This window comes from Temnothorax nylanderi, unplaced genomic scaffold (assembly GCF_030848795.1).
Source record: "Temnothorax nylanderi isolate EJ_2023f unplaced genomic scaffold, tnyl_v1.0 TNYL_tig0020_pilon, whole genome shotgun sequence".
NCBI lineage: Eukaryota > Metazoa > Arthropoda > Insecta > Hymenoptera > Formicidae > Temnothorax > Temnothorax nylanderi.
In genome coordinates, this window is record NW_027249082.1 from 579,483 (window position 1) to 599,657 (window position 20,175).

General features: G+C 42.7%; 1 protein-coding gene across 2 annotated transcripts in view; it reads left to right on the plus strand.

Moving 5' to 3' along the window:
• The window catches only part of Nachralpha1 (nicotinic acetylcholine receptor alpha1), a 158,535-nt gene that overhangs the window by 3,139 nt on the left and 135,221 nt on the right, over window positions 1–20,175 (plus strand). Inside the window, exons 2-4 of one of the 2 annotated variants that reach the window (XM_071699909.1) lie at window positions 4,777–4,867; window positions 5,743–5,854; window positions 6,134–6,184. The gene's annotated coding sequence lies outside the window, so the exon portion shown is untranslated. Of the gene's footprint in view, window positions 1–4,776; window positions 4,868–5,742; window positions 5,855–6,133; window positions 6,185–12,287; window positions 14,750–20,175 lie in introns of those variants that run through there. The other variant, XM_071699910.1, reaches the window with a different exon arrangement.

Consider the following 20,175-nt stretch of genomic DNA (forward strand, 5'->3'; position numbering starts at 1 on the left):
TAGCATTCTTCTTTATGGCGAGGGGCGAGAGACAATGTACATTACAGCACTTTATTCTTATGCGTAGGCCATTCTCCTGCGCTACCTCCCGCATCCACCTCGCGCTATTCTGCTTCCCGAGCTCTATGATAAACGTGACTGTTTTTCCGCATTTCCCTCCTCTCTCGCCCCTCGCTCTCCGTCGGTGAACCACCAGCGAGAAAACTGCAACCGCCGCTCTCAAGAGTACAATGTCTTAGGGTCGGATAGGGTCGCGTGTCTCGTATACGTGTCTCATACTTGCACGGACGGGTATATACGGATGTGGGTCGCATCGTGAGTGATCTCGCAGGATATCTTGCGTGCGTGCACGTGTAGCATGACGAATTCGTATTCCGCATCCCTTACTTGACACATCGTTCTCCCTCGCTTCGCGCAATTGTTCTCGCTCAACAACTCGTTACGTTGCGCCTGCGACACGTCTTCTGATCACGTGCAAGTCTTCTGATTTAAATATTTGGCCGACGTCACTCGACCAAACGACCACTGTATCCCAAAAGCTCGTTGCCTCGAGGGAGCGTCCAAAATTGCGCCATTTACTCCGTTCGCTCCTTAATTGCGGCAAAGTTAGTCGAGCGTGTTTGAAGTTTCCGACGACACGACAGCGATCGGTTTTGTTCTTCCGCGTGTGTAACGGAAGACAGTTATCCGATGTTCGGCAACTACTCTTGGTAAAGTGAGCCCGTGAGGACCCGTAGGACCCTCGCCCTTTTCCCCTACCATGTCATGATGCTACGAATTATTAATCAGACTACCCGTTGCGTAGAATCTGATGGCGTCAGGCAGACGCGGTCTTCCTTAATCACGGCGAAAGTTGTGCCGGCGCGTGTTTGAAATTTCCGACATCCAAGCACCGTGGCACGAAGATAGGGTAGACTCGCGTGAGAAAACGCAAGAGGGAGAGAGAGAGAGAGAGAGACAAGAGAGCTAGAGAGATACGGTCGCGATACGAGGAAACGGAGAGAGAGTCGGCGCGCAATCTGGACATAATCGCAGGCTGGCAGAGACGGTTACGTCGAGGATGGTTGGTCTTCGGGACGTGGCGGTAATTAATGTGGCCTCACGCATCGGACGATCTCCCATCCTTCGGCGTGCGCGACTCGCTTTCGCCTGTTTCACCTCCCTCCGTGCCGTCGCGCGGAGGGAAAACTTTCAGGACTGCGAGATAAGCCGAAACCCCATTATAGTTCGCTGTTAGATTCTGCCCCCGTTGTGGCCCCGAACAGTCAGTGGTAGTAGCGCGAGATCTCCGCTCTATCTCCGTTCCAACGACTGTTCGTATCCGCCGTTCGCCGACCTCCTCTTCGTGGGTCCACCTTTAACCCCAAGATAATGGGGCTGGAGCGGTGTTGGAGTTTAAATGAGTGTGTTTGCTTACTCTCTCTGTAAATTATGGCGATCCCTTTCGGGACCCATTGCTATATATACGTGTACAAGCGGCATTCAGAAGGTGCGACGTCGTCACGTATCACGCTTGGCTGATTATTGTGCAGCATCCGTTAAAATAGCGTCTTCATGCCCCTTCTTCTGTACGATGTGCAATGCGTGTCACGCGCCGATATTTTTATTCATTTCTTTGCGCAGCCGGTTAGCTCTCTTTCTGTTCGATGTAAGATGTTGAATTTACGATTAACGGGGAGTATAATTATCCGCCCCTTGTGCTAATATATATCCAGTTAATAACGAGGAAAAGAGCGTATTGTTAATTTTTATGGTCGTACGGTATCGTTAATGTTTTTTTAACACGAGATTCTCGTTTAAGTAACCAATGAGATAACTTCAGATTTCAAACGTAACAGATTCGACTCTAATCGAGGTATATTTTATACGCGAATGCGATCGAGTTTAAGAAATATATCTTTGCCCGAAGTATTTCCGAGAGCCGCGTATGAAACTGTCGTAAGATCGGAATGGAGTACACGAGAAGAAACGTAAACGCTTTTACGTTTTTTATTGCGAGCAGTCACACAGTTTCGCAGTAGTAGAATCGACCATTTAGCCGCCGCCATCGCCGACAAAAACAGGCCAACAGCAATAGCTATGTACATACTTCCCAAGACGCTTGTGCGGCATCGAGTTACACCTTTGCAACTTTATTATGCATACTTCGCTCACGACGGCGACACATCGTGCAGACATCAGCGAGTATTACGTCGTAATATCCGGAATTGAAACTGCCGGACCCGCCTCGTGCCGTTCAATGCTGAATGGGGGCAACTACCGACGGTTGAAGTAGTTCTGCTTAATGTCGGCACCCTTACAAAGTTAGCAATTTAGCATCTCGCTTTCAGAATTGCGATATAACTGATAGAATTATTCTTTGAACAAGAACATCTGCAGGCTCTTTCACAAAGAGTTCCAGAATTGCCGATCCATTTCGAAAAGAGTTCTGGCGAGTAAATGCAAAGAAAATTGAGTTCGAAAAAATAACACGTTTAGCTTTACGTTCTCAAAATTGCTAAAGGTCTTTCTGTTTCAATCAAAATTGATAAGTCATATAATATTTTTTGATGAACTCTTAGGATACTATTTAGAATTATCCTTAATATTAATATTCTTAATATAATTAAGAAAAATGCGAATTACCAAAGAAAAAATTGTTATGTTATAGCACGCGTTATGTAATCTAACTTAACTCGAGAGCACCGCGTCCAAATCACATTTTTCTCGCGTATCTTCGCTTCTTAATTATATTTTTCCATCTTTGTTAGCACTCTCCTATCTTTTCTTTGACGTATATATATTTTTTAAATCCATTATGAGACCGCATAGTACAGACTGCTTTGCTCTTACCGCATTAGGTATGTATCTAAGAAGCGGGATAATGCAAACTTGCAAACTTTTTTTGAAAAAAGAAGTTTGCAGAGGTTCAGGATATATGATGGATGATTCGTAGTAAAATTTACTTTCAAAATTCATTAGATAGATATGGAGATGACCTCAATTCGATTAAAACTTGTAATGTAGCATATAAGATGGATCTCTTCTCTCCAAGTAACATTTATTTTATAAACTACTATAAATTGTTTATAGCAGAGATTAATAGACAATTTTCTATTTAAAAATCCCTCAAATTGATATTAACAAGTGATTATAATGGTGATACAAACTTATTATACATATACGCAGATTATTTTAATTTTTTTATAAGTAAAAATTTAAATTAATTTACTATTCTTAAAAAAATGAGAAAGTCTAATAGAAAATTTAAATAAAAAAAAAACAATCTGTTCTATGATAAAAAATTGAAATAATATAAATTGTTGTTATTCTATATTTTTCTAAATCCTTTTCTTTCAGATCTTTACTCTGAGAAAAATAAAACTAGGTTTTATTAAATGAAGAAGAGAAATAATTAATTGCTTCATTGTCCGCTGGCTGGAACGCTGGGCATTCGTATCTCTCTTTTTTGTACAACATATTCTGTTTTGTTATTGTCATTTGCGCGAGCATCGAACAGCATGAGTGAATTTATATTATAATTTTTCGAAACGACTATTACCTACAGTTATTACGCGGTATATTACGCCGTAATTTGCCGATTAATTGATCCGCCCGACTAACGATCGTTAATTGATCGAATCGACAGCTATGCGTTTCTCGAAACAATTTTTCGACTTAATTGTTTAAAGGAATTGAAGTGATGTAAGGAATGGGAGAGATGATGGTGGAGAGATGAATAGCGAATAGAAATTATTATTTTGTACTTTTGAGCAGTCGCAATCATTTCGTAATAGGCGCCAATTTGACTCGCGTCGTGTCGCGCGCGGCGTCAGTGACGTCACTGTGAAATTGGCGCGGCGTCACTCTCGAATCTTTCGTCGCCGCGAACGGAGCGTCGCGGGTCGCGGACACAGAGGACGGATCTATTTGTCGCGGCTGGTATAATCGGTAGGCGCAATCCTTATAAGCTTCATACTCAATCGTGTCTCGGTATTTGGCACTCGCGCGACGTAGATTTGAAGCTCGATACATTCCTTAAAATATTTCGCGAGATGCTTTCGATTGAGGATCTATCGCGAGGCGCTCGCGGAGGCGCATCAAGATGGCGCATCGCGGCGTCACTCTCGATTCTCTCGTCGTCGCGAGCGGAACGTCGCTAATACAGGACGCATCTCTATTCGTCACGGCATATTTAATCGGTGAGCGCAATCGTTATGAGTCTCATACTCAATAGTCAATCGTGTCTTAGTATTTGACACTGGCGCGACGTAGATTCGACGCTCGGTACGTCGATTAAAATATTTCGCGAGATGAGTTTGACCGCGGAATCTGTCGCGAGTCGCGAAGTCGAGAGAGCGACGATCATATTTTCCGGGTATCGCGTTCCGCGAACGTTTATTCTCAACTTTAACCCGTACGCTCCATCCATCTGCTTCGTAACGCGCGATTCTAATCGCCGTTAAACAGCGAGCGAACGCTACTTGTCATGCGAAATGTGAAAAGTGCACGAAACTGCACTTGGGAGCAACAGGTGTAGCATCTCCGCGACGGTAGTTGCTCCTTGCTCCTGGGCGCGTGAGGTTGACCGTGCAATTCACGCGAATTCTTCTTCGCGATTTTCAGATACATTTGTCGCGGGACGTCGCGAGTGTTGGGCGGATCGTAATCTCGCGAGACTGTACGCATTTTTTTTCCTGCATCGATTTTCCGTCGAGTCGTGCGAATGATTGACGTCGGGAGTACCGCGTATACAGTTAATCATGCAATATCGTATAGTAGTTAATTGTGTTCTAGCGAGTGTTGGGAGAGCGTCATGAATGAGCGGCCGCGGAGGGAGAAGGAGGAGGCCCAGGGAGGCGTCGAACGACGGCGAAGCAACCATGAGGTGAGCAATTTGTTATTTATTTTATTATTTGCTGGATTTAAACGGTTTTTCCCACGAGAACCACACGATTGCAATGAAGTTCTGTCTGTAAATGTGCAATAAATGATCAAATTGAACAACGATGATATATCAATTATAATGAACTCTATTTTATAGCTTGCTTTATTTTATGCAGCCTTGTGTGCGCACACAATAAATCGATGCCATGAATAATAATTATTCCCGGAATTAAATTACTACACAGAAAAATAATCATTCTACAGCCAAGAAAAACAATATTCTTGACTTGTGTCAAGATATTTGAAAACTATTAGTAAGAAAATATTCTTTGTTGTAAGAAAACTTACTTAAACGAAATAAAATAAAATAAGTAGAGTGCTTTTCTTGGCTGTAGAATGATTATTTTTCTGTGTACTCTGTCCTGGCCTATTTATATTTCAAAAGGCAACAAATTTATATGATATATTGTACATATATCTGTGTGAAATAAAAATATCTGTAAATCAATATCTGTAAAACAAAAGTAGGAAATAATTAATAATATTGCATATTAATAATTGTTTTAAATAGACTTTGAGATTTGTATGTTTGGTCTCTTTCTAGGATTAAATATTCCATAAACTGGTAAAACAATATGCAGAGATTTTTTAACATGTATATACCACATATAAGAAAGAATATATAAGAAAAATTAAGAAATATAAGAAATATAAGAAATAATATAAGAAAGCAGGAGATATTTTATAATCAGATATTTTATAACATATTTCAATTGATTTATTTAGAATTTTAAATAAATATTTAATTAAATGTCGAATAAAAAGATCGATGCTCATAACAATTATTTAATCGAATCGTTTATTTATATGCTTCAGAAGATAACGACGCGGAAAGTGTCGCATCGAGGGAGCTGACAACCCGAGAGGAGAGCCTGAGAGAAGGAGGAGGCCTGGGAGAGGCATCGGGCGCCAGCGGAACAACTTTGCGGTAAATATTATTTTTTATTTTGTATAAAAGTAATTTATTTTCCTCTTTATTCTTGAGTCGTTTTATTTTACAATGATTTAGAAATAATAGAAGAGAAAAAGTAATTTAAAATTTTATAAAAATTTATCCTTATAAAGAACTTTTTTGGAAAATGTATAGATAATTATTTGAATAAATATTTAATTGAATAACAAGTTCGATGTGCGTAAGAATTATATTTTGAAACATTTGATTTTTTGAACACTGTTTTAATATGAATTTGATGTTTGTATATTTCAGAACAACGTAGCTACGTGGCAGATACAACTCCGCTGCTGCGCATCGGGATCGGTGAGTGATAAATTTATTTTTTATTGAGGTAACGGATGTATGTCAATTTATTAAATATATATACGTATATATGCTATTATTTTAAATAAAGCGTTAACTAATGGGCCATGCCTTTAATCGTCACGATATTATTAACTTCCTCATGCCAATTTCGAGAGCTTTTTCGTAGATCGTCTTATGTAGAAATGATTTCACTATAAACAGTCGGTATTCGCTTTTTATTCGGAACCAAGGGACTGGTCGGCCTGCCTGTTCCTCTCTTCGCGCATTCCCTAAGGTGTCGTCCCGGTCCGTCTGTCACCGACATCATTCGCCCTAGTTCTGATCTTTCAGCGACGTTAAAGCATGACATTCACTCTCAAGAGACCGTAGCTCGGGGTAACATCATTATAGACGGCGGGATGGGCCCGTAGGCACCCGTCGGGGGTGATGTCTAGTTAAGAAAATGCGGTAACGGGATACACGTCTTCTTAAATGCCTCCAGATGAAACAGTTATTGGAGTTTAGACTCCCGTGGGATAATAGGCGCGTGGCATGTCTGTGCTAGTCGAGGACTTGATAATTAGTTGTTACCGAATTCCGTGTGTTTTCGAATTCCGTGTATATTTCCTTGCAGCTGGCTTTTACGACAGAAAGGTTTTATCCATCGTCTCTGAGAGAAAATATCGAGAAAATATCTGTTCTCCATTTTTTGAGCACATAAGATGTCATGTAACAACATTTTTACGTGGTTATTACTTTTGACACATTTACATTTTTTAATGTCAAATTTTTGCAATCTCTAATATTGTATAAATTACAAACTGACATTTTCTTTCTTTGCGATTGATAGTTTATTGCCACATCTTTTTAAATTTGATCGAGAGTTTAGCGTAATAAAATCCTGCGAAATGAGACAAGTCTCAAAAGTGATGCAATCTGTAAGAAAGGCGAATCTCTTCATTTCGCAGCCGTATCTTGAACCGATTCTTCCTTTCTGTCAAAGTCATGCGAAATATTGAAGCGATATATCTTCTTTATATAAGATTTCGTAAGATAAACGAGAGTCGTAAAAATTTGAGTATACGTAAGTGAAGATAGACGGAAATTGATTTGATGGCCACGCCGGCCGGTGGTGCGGCGATTAGCGGACGGAAAATGGTAACAAAATATAAGGTAGATGCGAAATACACATACACACGCACATAGCATAGATATTGGAACATTTTATATTGGAGAATTCCTCGAGGTAGAGAGTCGGGTGGCATACCAGAGATAATTGCATTTTTCGTCGTAGCGTTTAATTGTACAGGATACCTTGTTGACTTTTATTTTTGTCATTAGCGTGATGCTGGAATAGAATTATTAAGATACGGAAGTTAAAGAGCTGCTATCTTCGTGCGCGAAACTTTCGTGATAACGTTACGACATTGAATTGTCTGATGTAGTCGGTGATTTATTTTCAGCGGGGGGCTCTCGATGAGGAGGCAGCCCCATTCAATGGAGCTGGGTGACGAAACTCGATAATGCTTGCGGTACCATGATCCTGTGTCGCTATACTGAAACCGCGATAGCTATTATAGCGAATGTATATTCCGCAACGTCGATACGTGTTTATCTAAGTGCCACATGCATTTCGAATTACGATCAGTCAGTAAATCCACATATCTCGAATGCAGATTTTATTTATCTTTGCGAGATTATAAACTTGTGATTGAATCTTTGGAGAGGACAGTTTTATTCATTGATTTAACAGATCGGTTAAATTGATGAATAAAAAATCTAAGAGTTATCTCATTTTTATATATTATTTCTAAAATACGTTTGAATGTAAATTGCTTAAATAGAATTGTTTTTTGTATATTTGCGCGTTTTAATAAGCAATATAACATTGACTTTGATGTCGTGAGATATCGATATGCTCTTTTTTCTGTGTCGCTGGATGCTCATATATTTTTTGATTAGAATAATTGAGTGTGTGAGCGAATCTATTGAGAATACCGATACTCCGGCCTATTTATCTTTCAAATTGAGAATACCTTAGGGAAATACGGTCTAGTGTTCGGCACGCGCCGGGTTATTCCCAGATCGTTTCCACTTTCGCGCTCTCGCGTGCAAAAGTGCAGTATTATTTTATGCGCGGAAAGGTCAATAATTTTGTTAAAATCGTTCGAAAATAGTAGTGCGCTATGATGTAAATTATAAAAAAGAGAGATAAAAAAAAGTTGGTTGGCACCGACAATTTAATTTAATTGCCACGCTTATTATAAAGCGTGCTTACTACGTTATAAAATGAGCAGGGAGAGTTTATCGTGCCGTTATAAAATCTCGGTGCGGCGACGGATGCAAATTAAAAATATTCTACAAACACGCGATAAATTCGTAGTATGATTTAACGTTCGGGCTTTATAGACACGAATAAATTCGCGGGCGGCAAAGTGCATTTTCGCGTACGTCGCAACCGCATTTCGTGTGCAATGCACCATGTCACACGGCGCAATGCACCCCTCTATAAAAGTAACGTGTCCAATAAGACTTAATAAAAGAGGATTTCTCCAAATGCGATCGAAAAGCGGAAGGAGTTAACGGCGACGAGGCAGCCTTTTGTCCGCCGCGACGAGCGACTAAATCCTCGGACTAAACTACGGATGGTTTTTGCCCTCTTGCGAAACGCGTACGGAATCGTTTTCCCGGTATAACACAGTCGAACAACTTGGTGTTGGATTGCGGGCGCGATTTTACAGTCGGCCACCGTCTCATTGGCACATGAATTATTGATATCGCTGGTCTGTGTAAGTAATGTCTCATCCGAACGTGTCTCTCTCTCTCTCTCTCTCTCTCTCTCTCTCTCTCTCTCTCTCTCTCGCACGGCGCGCGAAAACCCATTGGTGCCGCCGACTGTTTCGAATTCTATCGAATTTTCGCGAGTAAGCCCCGATCAGATAGCGCGGCGGGGAAAAGCGGGGGACGTGTATCCATGTGTCGTGCAAAGGCATCGCACAATCGGCCGGGCCCTCGAGGAATTCTACTGCCGGTGCCGCGAAACAAGAACTTCACGCATACCGTTTACTTTGGGGAATCCGTGTGGATACCAGCTACCGGAAATACCTCACACATACCCTATCAGACCGGAACCGCGGCGTGGCTGCAGGCCGTTACATATCTGAGGTCGTCTTCCACAGTTCGCTGTAACCGACGTTTTCGTTAATTCGTAACATTCTGCCCCCGATTAACGTCGCGCCGACAGCCAACGCTCGTCCTCGAGCGAGCTTTCAATAAATCGACACACTCAATTTACCATAAATCGTCAGTAGTGCAGTTTTAATTTATTGGTGATATATGATTTTTATTGTCATTTTTATGGCTCTCTATAAATTATCTTTGGCAAAGATCATATATCTTTCGCGTTATAACAAGATATATACGGATACATATATTTAGTTAGATAAAAGGACTGATACTGATACATTTGATAACGCGGAGAGAATATCGGGCGGAACTATTTCGAAACTATTTGAGATATCGGAAAACGCTTTCAGATCTTCTTTATCGGATATCCACTTTTAAATCCACTTCTTTTTTTTACTTTAGCCATTGACAGATCCTTCTACTCATTTCTAAATCGTTAACGTGTTTTATTCTTAGCAATTATGAGAATTTTCTCACACGGTCTCATTAAGCTTAATAATTTTAAAATGATCAGTTATATTAATAGTCTTCCAAGTTGCTTGCACGAAAGAAAGTGCTAAACTGAAAGAAAGAAGGAATAGGCTATTTTCATTGCGTATTCGACTCTCAATGCGGTTAAAAGCGCGGTGGCTCGCTCATTCCATTTTTACATCTAATCCGATATTCATATTGCATAAATAAATCTCAGAATGAAGCAGCCGCATTTAGCGTTCGGAATACGGTCAAGAATTGGCGCGAACGCACACGCTCAATACGTCCGTATCGAATGCACGGTGATTCTAATATAGGATGTCGCCAGTGAGAATACAAGATAAGCTTTTGGAAAATGCGCGATCGAATATTATATTAAACGACTCCACGAAATAACTCTAACGAATGCTTGTAAATAATTTTGGATTAGGTGATGCTTAATGGTACGAGCGCGACGTAATGTGTACACAAAAGTACACGACGAAACAGGAGAAAAATAGAGAGCTCCAAGGTATGTTCGATACATCCGGAGATGTCGGATGAGGCGTTTTCTATCGTGCGACTCCAGCAAGGGGGCAGGCGGGGGAGCGGGACCAAGACAGATTGACAGAGAGAGAGAGAACGGACGAAACGTATACACTCGAGTGGTAGTGGCAAAAGGGGTGAGATTGGGGAGCGCCTTCATTTTTTTTTTCTTTCGCGTCATCCCCCGCGCCTCGTCTCTCCATTTCTGCACTCCCTTCAGCACCCTCTGACGAGTCGACCTCGCACCACCAGTGTCAGTATCGACTAGGATACCTCGTGGAGAGAACAACGATGGGGAGGCCGGGGGGGAGGACGCGGGGTTGCTGAACACACAGACTGGAGAAGGAGAAAGGGAGGCGAGAGGGAGATAGAGATAGAGATGCTGAGGAATAGAAAGACAGGAATACGGGGCGGCTCGCCGATTCTCGGCAAACCTCGTGTTCAGTGCCGTACGCGAATCGGCCTTTTCTACTGAGAGAGCCGTATACCGCGTGAACGGCCAACTTTTTGGCGCATAATCGTCTCATTAATCATCCGCCTGAATTCCCGTCACTTTGACGAGTTACTGTTAACAATGGTGCCGCGATGAGAAGCGTATATCTGAAAATTTCGCGTTTCCAATCTAAAGGGGGATGGGGCGGATTAATATGTAGCGTATGCGCTCGTGCCTCGGCTGCGAACGGCTTTATTTCGTAACACTGCGAAATGACTGAGCGACTGTCAGCCTTTTCACCTCGCAATGCGTATTTCGAAGATTCCTGTGTTTAAAGGATTCAAGCTATTTTACGTCCCGCTTTGGAACGCGAGCGCGACGGAAAGCCGGTAATCAAGTAATGGAACTCAGCCTTTGCGCGAACGTAATGTACGAGGAGAATTGCACCCCCGTCGAATTGTTGCAGCTATTTCAGGACATAAAGTGTTTGACGGCAATGTCTATGATATTTGTATCAAAGGGCGAAAAATATAATTAGTGAATATTCCTGAAACATCCCCCGTAAACGTTTATTTAATCAATAAAAATGATATTTTTAAAGTTAATGTGTATCGAATACGGACGCCCGAATACGGACGATACCAATAAGATTATTAATTGAAAGTGTTTACATATTACAGATGGTTTGATAAATAGGAATCGAATATTAATTGTTACCTAATACATATGATTTTATAAATTATGAAAATTTCCTTTTACAACAAATATTACAAATATTTACAGAGAATTTTTTTCAAACAGAACATGTTAAGGGAGAATTTACTTTTGGTAGCTAAAATAGCTATGACGAAGATTTCTCAGCTAGACCATTTTTATTAAAATTAATATCGCGTTGAGTTCGCGGGAAATCGCGGAAGTGCTTGACGCCACATTCGTTAATGTATCAAACAAGTTTTAATCACTCTAAGCAGGTTAATCAGAAGCGGGCGAGGATATCGCGGGAGCGTCAATCACGCAAGGGGGTCGCGAGTGGGATATGCGATATGTGACCTCGCGTCAGCAACAATGTTGCGTCTATTCGAGCTACCCGGGGGACGAAGACGTCCTCGAACGGGCACGAAAGCGCGTACGTTCCTGTCGGCGCGTCGTCGTCGCCTCGAGGTTTCCACATGGTCTCGCGTTATGTCGAGGGCGAATCGTACGGGCTCGGTGCATCTCGAGCGTTCCCGTAGCCGGTCTTGTCGGTGCTGCCACATGGCCGCGCGTCGTCGTGTTTTGCGGGCTTGGCGAGCTTTCAGGGGCGGCACCTGCGTGGTAGGGTGCTCGTTGGCTCACCCTCAGCAGTAGGGTGTCAGGACTGTCAGGACGAGTGGGAAAGAGGGGTGGTGGCTCGGCTAGGTTCGGCCGGCTTCGCAAGTCATCGCCGACGTCTCGCGTCGGGGCTTCCACATGGGTTGGTATTGGCTCCCGGGGCGCAGGGTAGCTTGTGTGGCGGCGCCCTAACTATGGAGAGAGACTCCAGCCGTGGAGCGGAGTACGAGGCGACGTAGGGTAGGAGAGACGGAGGGAGAGAGAGAGTGAGATTGACAGAACGCGGAGGAGGAAGCGAGATGGTATTCGACGGGCGGATGGGAGCGCGAGGAAGAGAGAGAGCGTCTGCTGGCGAGAGGGAGAGAGAACGGGGAAGAGAGTGAGAGAGAGAGAGAGAAAGAGGCACGGCTCTCGCCACAACACCCCCCGAAACGGGCAGAGCGTCAGTGCTAAGGTGGGTTGCTCGGTCGGAACATTGCCAGAGAGAGAGACACGTCCTGGGAGTGCCTGCCTGCTGCACCGACACGACTTCCTGATGCAGGACTCGCAGCGGTGCAAGGATCGAGTGAACACGCGCACCGAAAGATAGAGTGACTGAGTGACATACGCACCGTACGCACGCACGCACTTGCTCACGCACGTATATACACAAGCACCCCCCGTTACGGCGCTCTCGTAATCGTGCGTGAGCACGCATGCACGTAAGTGCGTGAAACCACGATATCAAGGAGGGAGAGACCGGAGCAGTCGAAGGAGAGTTCAGCAGCTTGGATCCGCCGCGCCGGATGTCGAGATTGTCGAGAGTGAAATAGGCGGCAGCGGATCGCGAGTGGAAAATAGTAGAGCGCCGTATGTCGGGCCAGGCAACAATCGCGGGTGGCGCGGTGTAAGCTGGAGCGCGGTGGCGGTGCGGTGGTTCCGTGTGTCGTGCCGCGAGCGAAAGCTCGAAACAACGGCCGGAATGATGAAAGAAGAGGTCGAGCGGTATCCGACGTTCATCGGAATGCTACGTATCGCCGGATTACTGGCGTTTCGTCTGGTCGGGTAGATGTCTCGGATACGCGAGCCGACCGGAAGAAAGAACGAGGATAGAGGAGGTAGATAGAGGAGAAGAAACAGAGGGAGAAAGAGCGAGGAAGAGAGGGAGAGGAGATTGGAGGTGAAAGGGGAGAGAGGTGAAAGGTGTGTCAGAGGAGACGAAAGTCAGTAGGAGGTCAGCGTGGCTTCAGGGTGGCGGTGGCCGGTGGTGATATGGTGGTGGTGGTGGTGGTGGTGGTAGTGGTGTAGTGGTGGGTGCTCTCTAGGTGAATGATCGTCGTCGGCCTCGTGGAAGAGGCGGCCGCCGCTTATGCGGGCTGCCGCGCGTGCCGCATTGTCGCTCGCAAATAACTGGAACTCGCTGTCGAGGGCGGCGAGAACGAGAAGAATCATCGTGAGATCGGGGCGGTGGTGCTGGTGGCAAAAGGGAGTAGTTGTCGCTGCACGCGATATCGGTGCGTTGATAGCGGCGGCGGTGGTGGTGGTTGTCGGTTCGCAGTGTTCGCACTGTCGGGTGGAACTTCCGATCATCGGCGCAGCACCGGGAGGCCGTAGCGATCCGCAGTCGTCGACCTGGCGGCTGGCAGGGGCCGCTGGATTCCGTGGGGTATGGCGAGCTGGCCCGCGTCACGGAATTCTCGTTCCACGAGCATGACGAAGGTACGACCGAGGAGGTCGCGCGCGAGCCCGATTACCGCGAGCACGATTACGACAAGCGTGGTGCCGATAATCGCTGTCAGGACGACCGCGACGACTGCGAGGATCAACACGAGGATCGCGCCGCTGCCGAGGAATCCCACGATGATGATGACGACGATGACGACGACGATAAGGAAGATAACGTTCGCGATGAGCAAGATGCCGCTGCTGATGACGACAAAGTCGATGATCCTCGCCGCCACGCTGACGACGATGTTGAAGATGGCAGTTGTGCTCGCCCCGATTGTCGCTGCCCCCGGAAGTTCCTCGTTCCTCGGGCCGTCGAAGACCTGGTAGCGGAGGCAACGGTCGCGCGTCTCCTCAATCGTTAGAAGCAGTGCTGCTGTTGTGCCGTCCGGATCTCTTCCTCTCGAGGCTATCTATATCCGTCGGTGGTGCGTCTGGTGGGTGCTGGTGTGGTGGTGCGCCGTCTACCGATCCCTCGTGTTACGGGTTACTACTGCCGGCCGGCCGGCCGTTCGCCTACGCGTACCCGCAGTGCGGTCGACCGCCGGGTAACTACCGAAGGCCATTATCCGGCTGACGGGGCGCGCGTCGACGACCAGTTGTCGTTACGACACGTCGCGGACGACGACGTACGCGACGGCGACGGCGACTGTGACCGCGTTGACGACGGTGACGGTGACGGGGACGGGGACGAGGACGAGGACGAGGACGACGACGACGACGACTACGACGACAGCAACAACGACGACGACGACGTGCACGACGACGTCGGGGATATGTGCGGGTGCGCTACGTCCACGCGGCGAGGACTGGGGACTGCTGCGGGTAAATCGGCACGGCGCGCCAAGTCCTCGTGTTCGGTACATAGGACGCCCGGGATACGGTAGCTCGTCCTTCAGCGTTGCTCCTCATCGACGCCCGCGGGCAATGTGCCCACCCGCCGGGATAGCAACGTGAGTATACTTTTCAGTATCTATCGCTCAGTGCCCACTCCCTTCATAGTGACTTGGAAATGGCCGTTTATCGCGATTGCCTTTTCAAAACGCATACGCCTGGCTCGACGCTGACCGTAATCACTTAATCTATTTCAACCTCGATATATTTTTGCGGTATTTATTACTGGCCGATATTCCGCGCTAATTAAGCTCGGAATGTTAATAGAAATCAACTTTGAGAGTTGAATTCTATACACCGAAATCACGCTATTCAAATATAATAACTTTTTTGATATTTTAGTAGGTTGGAATTGTAAAAAAATTGGGTTGTTTGGAATATTAATTGATACTTCGACAGTCTTTGTGATTGTTTACACCAGGCTGTTATAAAAACGCTTTATTGCCGTGAAACGATGTCAGTAATGACAGAAAAATTGGTTTAATCGCAGAAATATGACAGCTTTTTTAGTTACTCAATAATCGTGCGGAAACGTCGAAAACAATTTTTTAAAAACAGTTCTATGAAATTGCCAGTTTTATTTAAAACAATTTTTAAATATGTATATGCATAAATGTACAGATTCGTATATCACGTATTTTGTTTTGGAAAATATCTGTTTTAGGTAGATAAAGGTATGCAATTAGGGATATTTATGAGCGTATTGCAAGAGAAAGAAAACACTTCTATTTTTGTGTGATATCACTTATAATTTTTTTATTAAAAGTCTATATATTGCAACAATATAGAGATTAAAAAAATCATAGATTCGGTTAATAAACTTGATAAATTTACATAGTAAACTTTTTAAGTCTTATCGTATCTTACGTCGAACAGAGATTTCTTCTGAGAATTTTTTAGAAAAATTTGCTTCAAGATATTTTTATTGTTATCGTTAATAACGGTTATTAACCGCACTTAATTTTCGTAGCGTGACGTTCGAGAAATCTTAGATTTTCGTGCTTTACGGAAGTGGATGAAACTCCAGACAGATGATTCTCAGAAATGTATAGTTTTTGACGTTTTTTTTTTTTAATACTACCTTTTATAGAACTTTGCAAATCTTTTCGTATTATTTGTTCCGTAGGATTGCTTTTACATGTAACATTTCTTATGGTCGATTACACAAGATTGACATAAATTATACTATTTCGATCGATACTGTTTTCTCCCGCCCACATTTTCACTCTGCTACATAAGATTTAGGTACGATAAACATTGTGAAAAAGCTTCGCTGTCAGGTTATAACTTGATTATCAATTTAACGCTCCTCTGATTTCAATTGGAACGCCAGACGAGGCCCCGTGTGTTTCACTTACGAATGACTCCGAGCAATTCGCGTGAGAAAAAATGAACGATCGATCGATCGAGCTCAACCCCTCTAGTTAAATACACGCCGAGGCTATTTTTCCGCGACGCCCGTGTCCTTACTCGAGGCGAAGGATAAATTGCCTCTTCCCCCGAACTTTTCTTCAGGAAAAGCCACCCGAAAGCTCCTACGGAGTCGTGCGAAAACGTCGGAGTGCTTTCAAGGGGCGGAGAGAGGGCCTGGGCGTAGTCCTTCTGCCACGCTTGTCTGACCTCTCTTTCCCTCTTCTACTTGCGCTGCGCCCGCTCGGTTCTTACACGTTCGCGGTGATTTAAGATTTTTCCAAAACAGATCAATCGTCCACAGCTGCTCTTTTAAAATAAATCTCATTCCTCGTTCTTACATTAATATCTCACTTCTATTTATATGCGAAGTTTTATCGAACAAAAGGATCTAATAACGATTCTAATAGCAGATTATTCAATGAAACCGATTGGATTGTGTGAATTGATTGAAATTGACTTTTTTAAGTAGAAATTTTATGTTTTTAACGCAAAATAATTACATTATATTTTGTTCATGATTATCATGATTATATTTTTTGGTGCAGTTCAACGAGAAATATTACATTAGTGTGTAACAGTGTAACCGTATGAGACAATAATGATATTATTGGATGTTTAATCAAGTTGATTAAAACCCATTGCCACGCATTGTGTGAAAACTTGCTACATTTTAAATACGTTTACACAAAATAATTCGAAGCTTATAATGTCAGTATTATTTTAACAAAAGCGTTAGTCATCTATATAACGTACATATACATAAATATTTTCATAACTTTCAATAAATTTTGCACCTACTGAAAAAAAATTCCCGATATTTTTTTTAAGTCAAAGATTGGTAATAAAAATCATAAATTTCAAAGTTTATTAAAACATCCGAAATGTCACTTAACATTTTTACACATGACTGAACTCAAATTAAGATTTGTTTGAATTTGAGTTGAATTTGCATTTAATCGATGTGGCCAAAGAGTCCCGAAAATACAAAAAAAGAAAATGTGAGCGGGCGGTTTGTCATTTCTGAAAACATAGTATTACGCAGTGAATATACATGATGCCTGTTATCCATCTATTACTGACAGTATACATCCAATGTTTTTGTCTGCGTAGACGATGAGTCATACGGTAGAACGCTTCATAAATCTTTATTTGATTATCCGCATTTATTGAATCGCTTTTCTATCAACGTTGCACGTTGATGACATAGTAAATATTAAATTTTTCCTTCATCCTGTCGGTGTTAATAATATAATAGCAAGAAATAAAGATGCGTGAGTTATGGCATACTAAATGTTGAATGTTTTAAAAGTGAAATTATGTTTTCACGCGCGCGTTAGAGTCGCTGTCTTTATTTTTGCAGTATCACTAAAAACGTGTAATAGTGATGCTTCTGAAGTGTTACTGTCATCTTTTGACATTGACGTATGCGTTCGAAGCGTGTAATAAAGCTATGAGCTATGAGTTTCGGTAGCCGACACGAAATAATAAAATTGTACTATTTGTATCTATATTCACTTTCTTCCTGCGTGATAGAAGGATGGCTTGCATCAAAAGATGACATAGAAATAACGTACAATTTTCAGTTTCTAGCATCATACTTTTTCCTTTCTGACATGTGTCATGCCATGGGACATCACTTATTTAGATTGTAAACATGAAATGTTTGCAGAGTACTGAAGAGTACAAAACGTTATGATAACGTTATTTTTATCGCGAAAGTAACGAAAAATTGATGGATATAGAAGTCAAACTCATAAATTCTGCATCCTTTTCCAATATTAAATTATAAATGCTATCTTATTCGTTATTTTACAGATTATTGTTTCCATAAAAGCATATAAAGTTACGTCCATTATCAATTGTGAAATTTCAAAGAGTTCAATTACATTTGTGCGTGTGGAAACTTTTTCCAGCTTTACCACTAACACCTCCGAAAGTAGAAAATTGGAGTTTTGCTTTATGTAAACCATCAGTTTTGATAAAACGTCTCGAAAGTTAAACGTTAAATTCATTATTGACATCTTTCCGACTACTCTTGTCGACATACAAAAAGAATATTGTAGTGCGGTCGTATGATCGAGCTTTTAGGTCGACGATACACCTTTGCATGTTATCCACGGGTTCGGTTTAGGGCAAGATTTAAAGTGCACTCTGTCATCGTCCCTACGTGCGCAATAAATCCGGTTGCATTTGTGTCACGAATTCTCTCCTCTCTCCCTGTTTTTCTTGTTCCATCTCGCTCCGGTTTTTGGATTTTATAGTCACTCGCTGTGTACCGAGGCCAAAACCGTCAACGCGAAATATTGTCGGTGGTGCGCGCCCTACGTTGGTGCGCGCGACGCTTCCTTTTCACCTGATAATTTTGAAGAACGACCCTTGGCCAACAAAAGCTGCGATAACTTGTACAAATGACGGCGAAAAATCGTTGGTTTCTCGTCGGGGCTTCCGTGTCGGAACCACCGACGACAGCAGGACTATGGCTTTTTTTCAATTTTCGACGAGTATCGTGGGAATGAGTGCGGGATAGAAAGTTTTCATCGACGGCTCGACCGAGTCGTTTCGTCCTTGCCGTGACACTTCCGGATGAAGCGCGACACTTCCGGCGTGTTGAACGAACTCAGGTTTCTATGGAAATGCGAGCGATCGAAACCTGCTGACGCGCCGGCATTTCCGGAAGTGTCGTCATTCGACATCATCCTATGACGATGAATTCATTGATTAAAGTTCGTCCCGGTGATATATATAAATAATGCAATTTGATTTTTGGCAATATTATATATATATATATATATATATATATATATATATTATCTCAAAATAATTTTATTCCCATCAAAAGTTATTGTATTGTCAAAAATCAAATTGCATTACTGATGTGTTACTGATATGTGCGTTTATATATGTATATGTGTATATAATACTTAGATAAATTTATTCTGATTATTTTTTGACAAATTCAATATATCAATATTGAAAAGTGAAAGTTTATTGTAAGTAATGAGTTTGTGAGACATTTCTCTAAGGAAAAATTGACTCGAGATTAATCAAAGTGGTGATGACATGGACATATCTTGTATTGATAGCTGTTGCAAGAAGCGTCGTTAGGTGCGGGAGAACTGTCATCGTCAGTCAATCGTCTCGCCTACGTTTGACGACGTATGATTTAACGGTCGGAACTATATTGATATTATTCAAATTTATGATCGTATCTGGCAAGCGCTTGCGTTACTGAATAAAATTTACATTCGAATTAATGTCCGGCTTTGTCGTGCTGTATTCAGTTTGCAACTCGTTGCACTGGCTTGCTTTCTATCTCTCTCTCCCCCCTCTCTCTCTCTCTCTCTCTCTCTCTCTCTCTCCATGCGATTCTCTCGAAGACCCTCGCGAATACTTTCTTTGTTTCTTGATTGATTGCTGCATATAGATGCGGCTACGATCGAATAAATTGATGGCCGATAGGCATAGTCGATTGAACGCCGCTGAACGCGGAAACCGTTTGTAACATTAATATTGTTTGAACGCGCGAAAGCGCGAGCTGATATCGGATATGCAAACTGCCGGAACATTCAAAACGGCATATTTATTTCATAACCGTAATTCCTTTCAGTGGCTTCGTGAGAGTTAGGCAACTAAACATCGATACTAATTGTTGACTAATATTTGACGTTATCAAATATTTCGGATCTTTGATCGCGACACGCGCGATTTAGTGAATTTGGAAATCATTCCAACGAATGCAACTAAATTAATAAGAGAAATAAAACTAAAACCTTTTATAACTTTATATAAACCAATATACTGCTTTACCATTTCACATTTTTTCGTTGATATGCAGGCAACCGTACGATGTTAGATGATATTTTACAACTCAGAAAAAACACAAAGGAAGGGAAAAAATGCATCTGTCCGACAAAAAATCTATGTTTTATATTCTTCCCTTGATATTACTTTACATGAACGATCTCGATTTTCTGCCCTATAAACGGTTAAAGAGTGAGCTTGAAATAAAGTCGTAGTAATGAAATTACTTGAATTATTTGAAGAAGTTTTCGGTAGTAATATACTAAAGAAC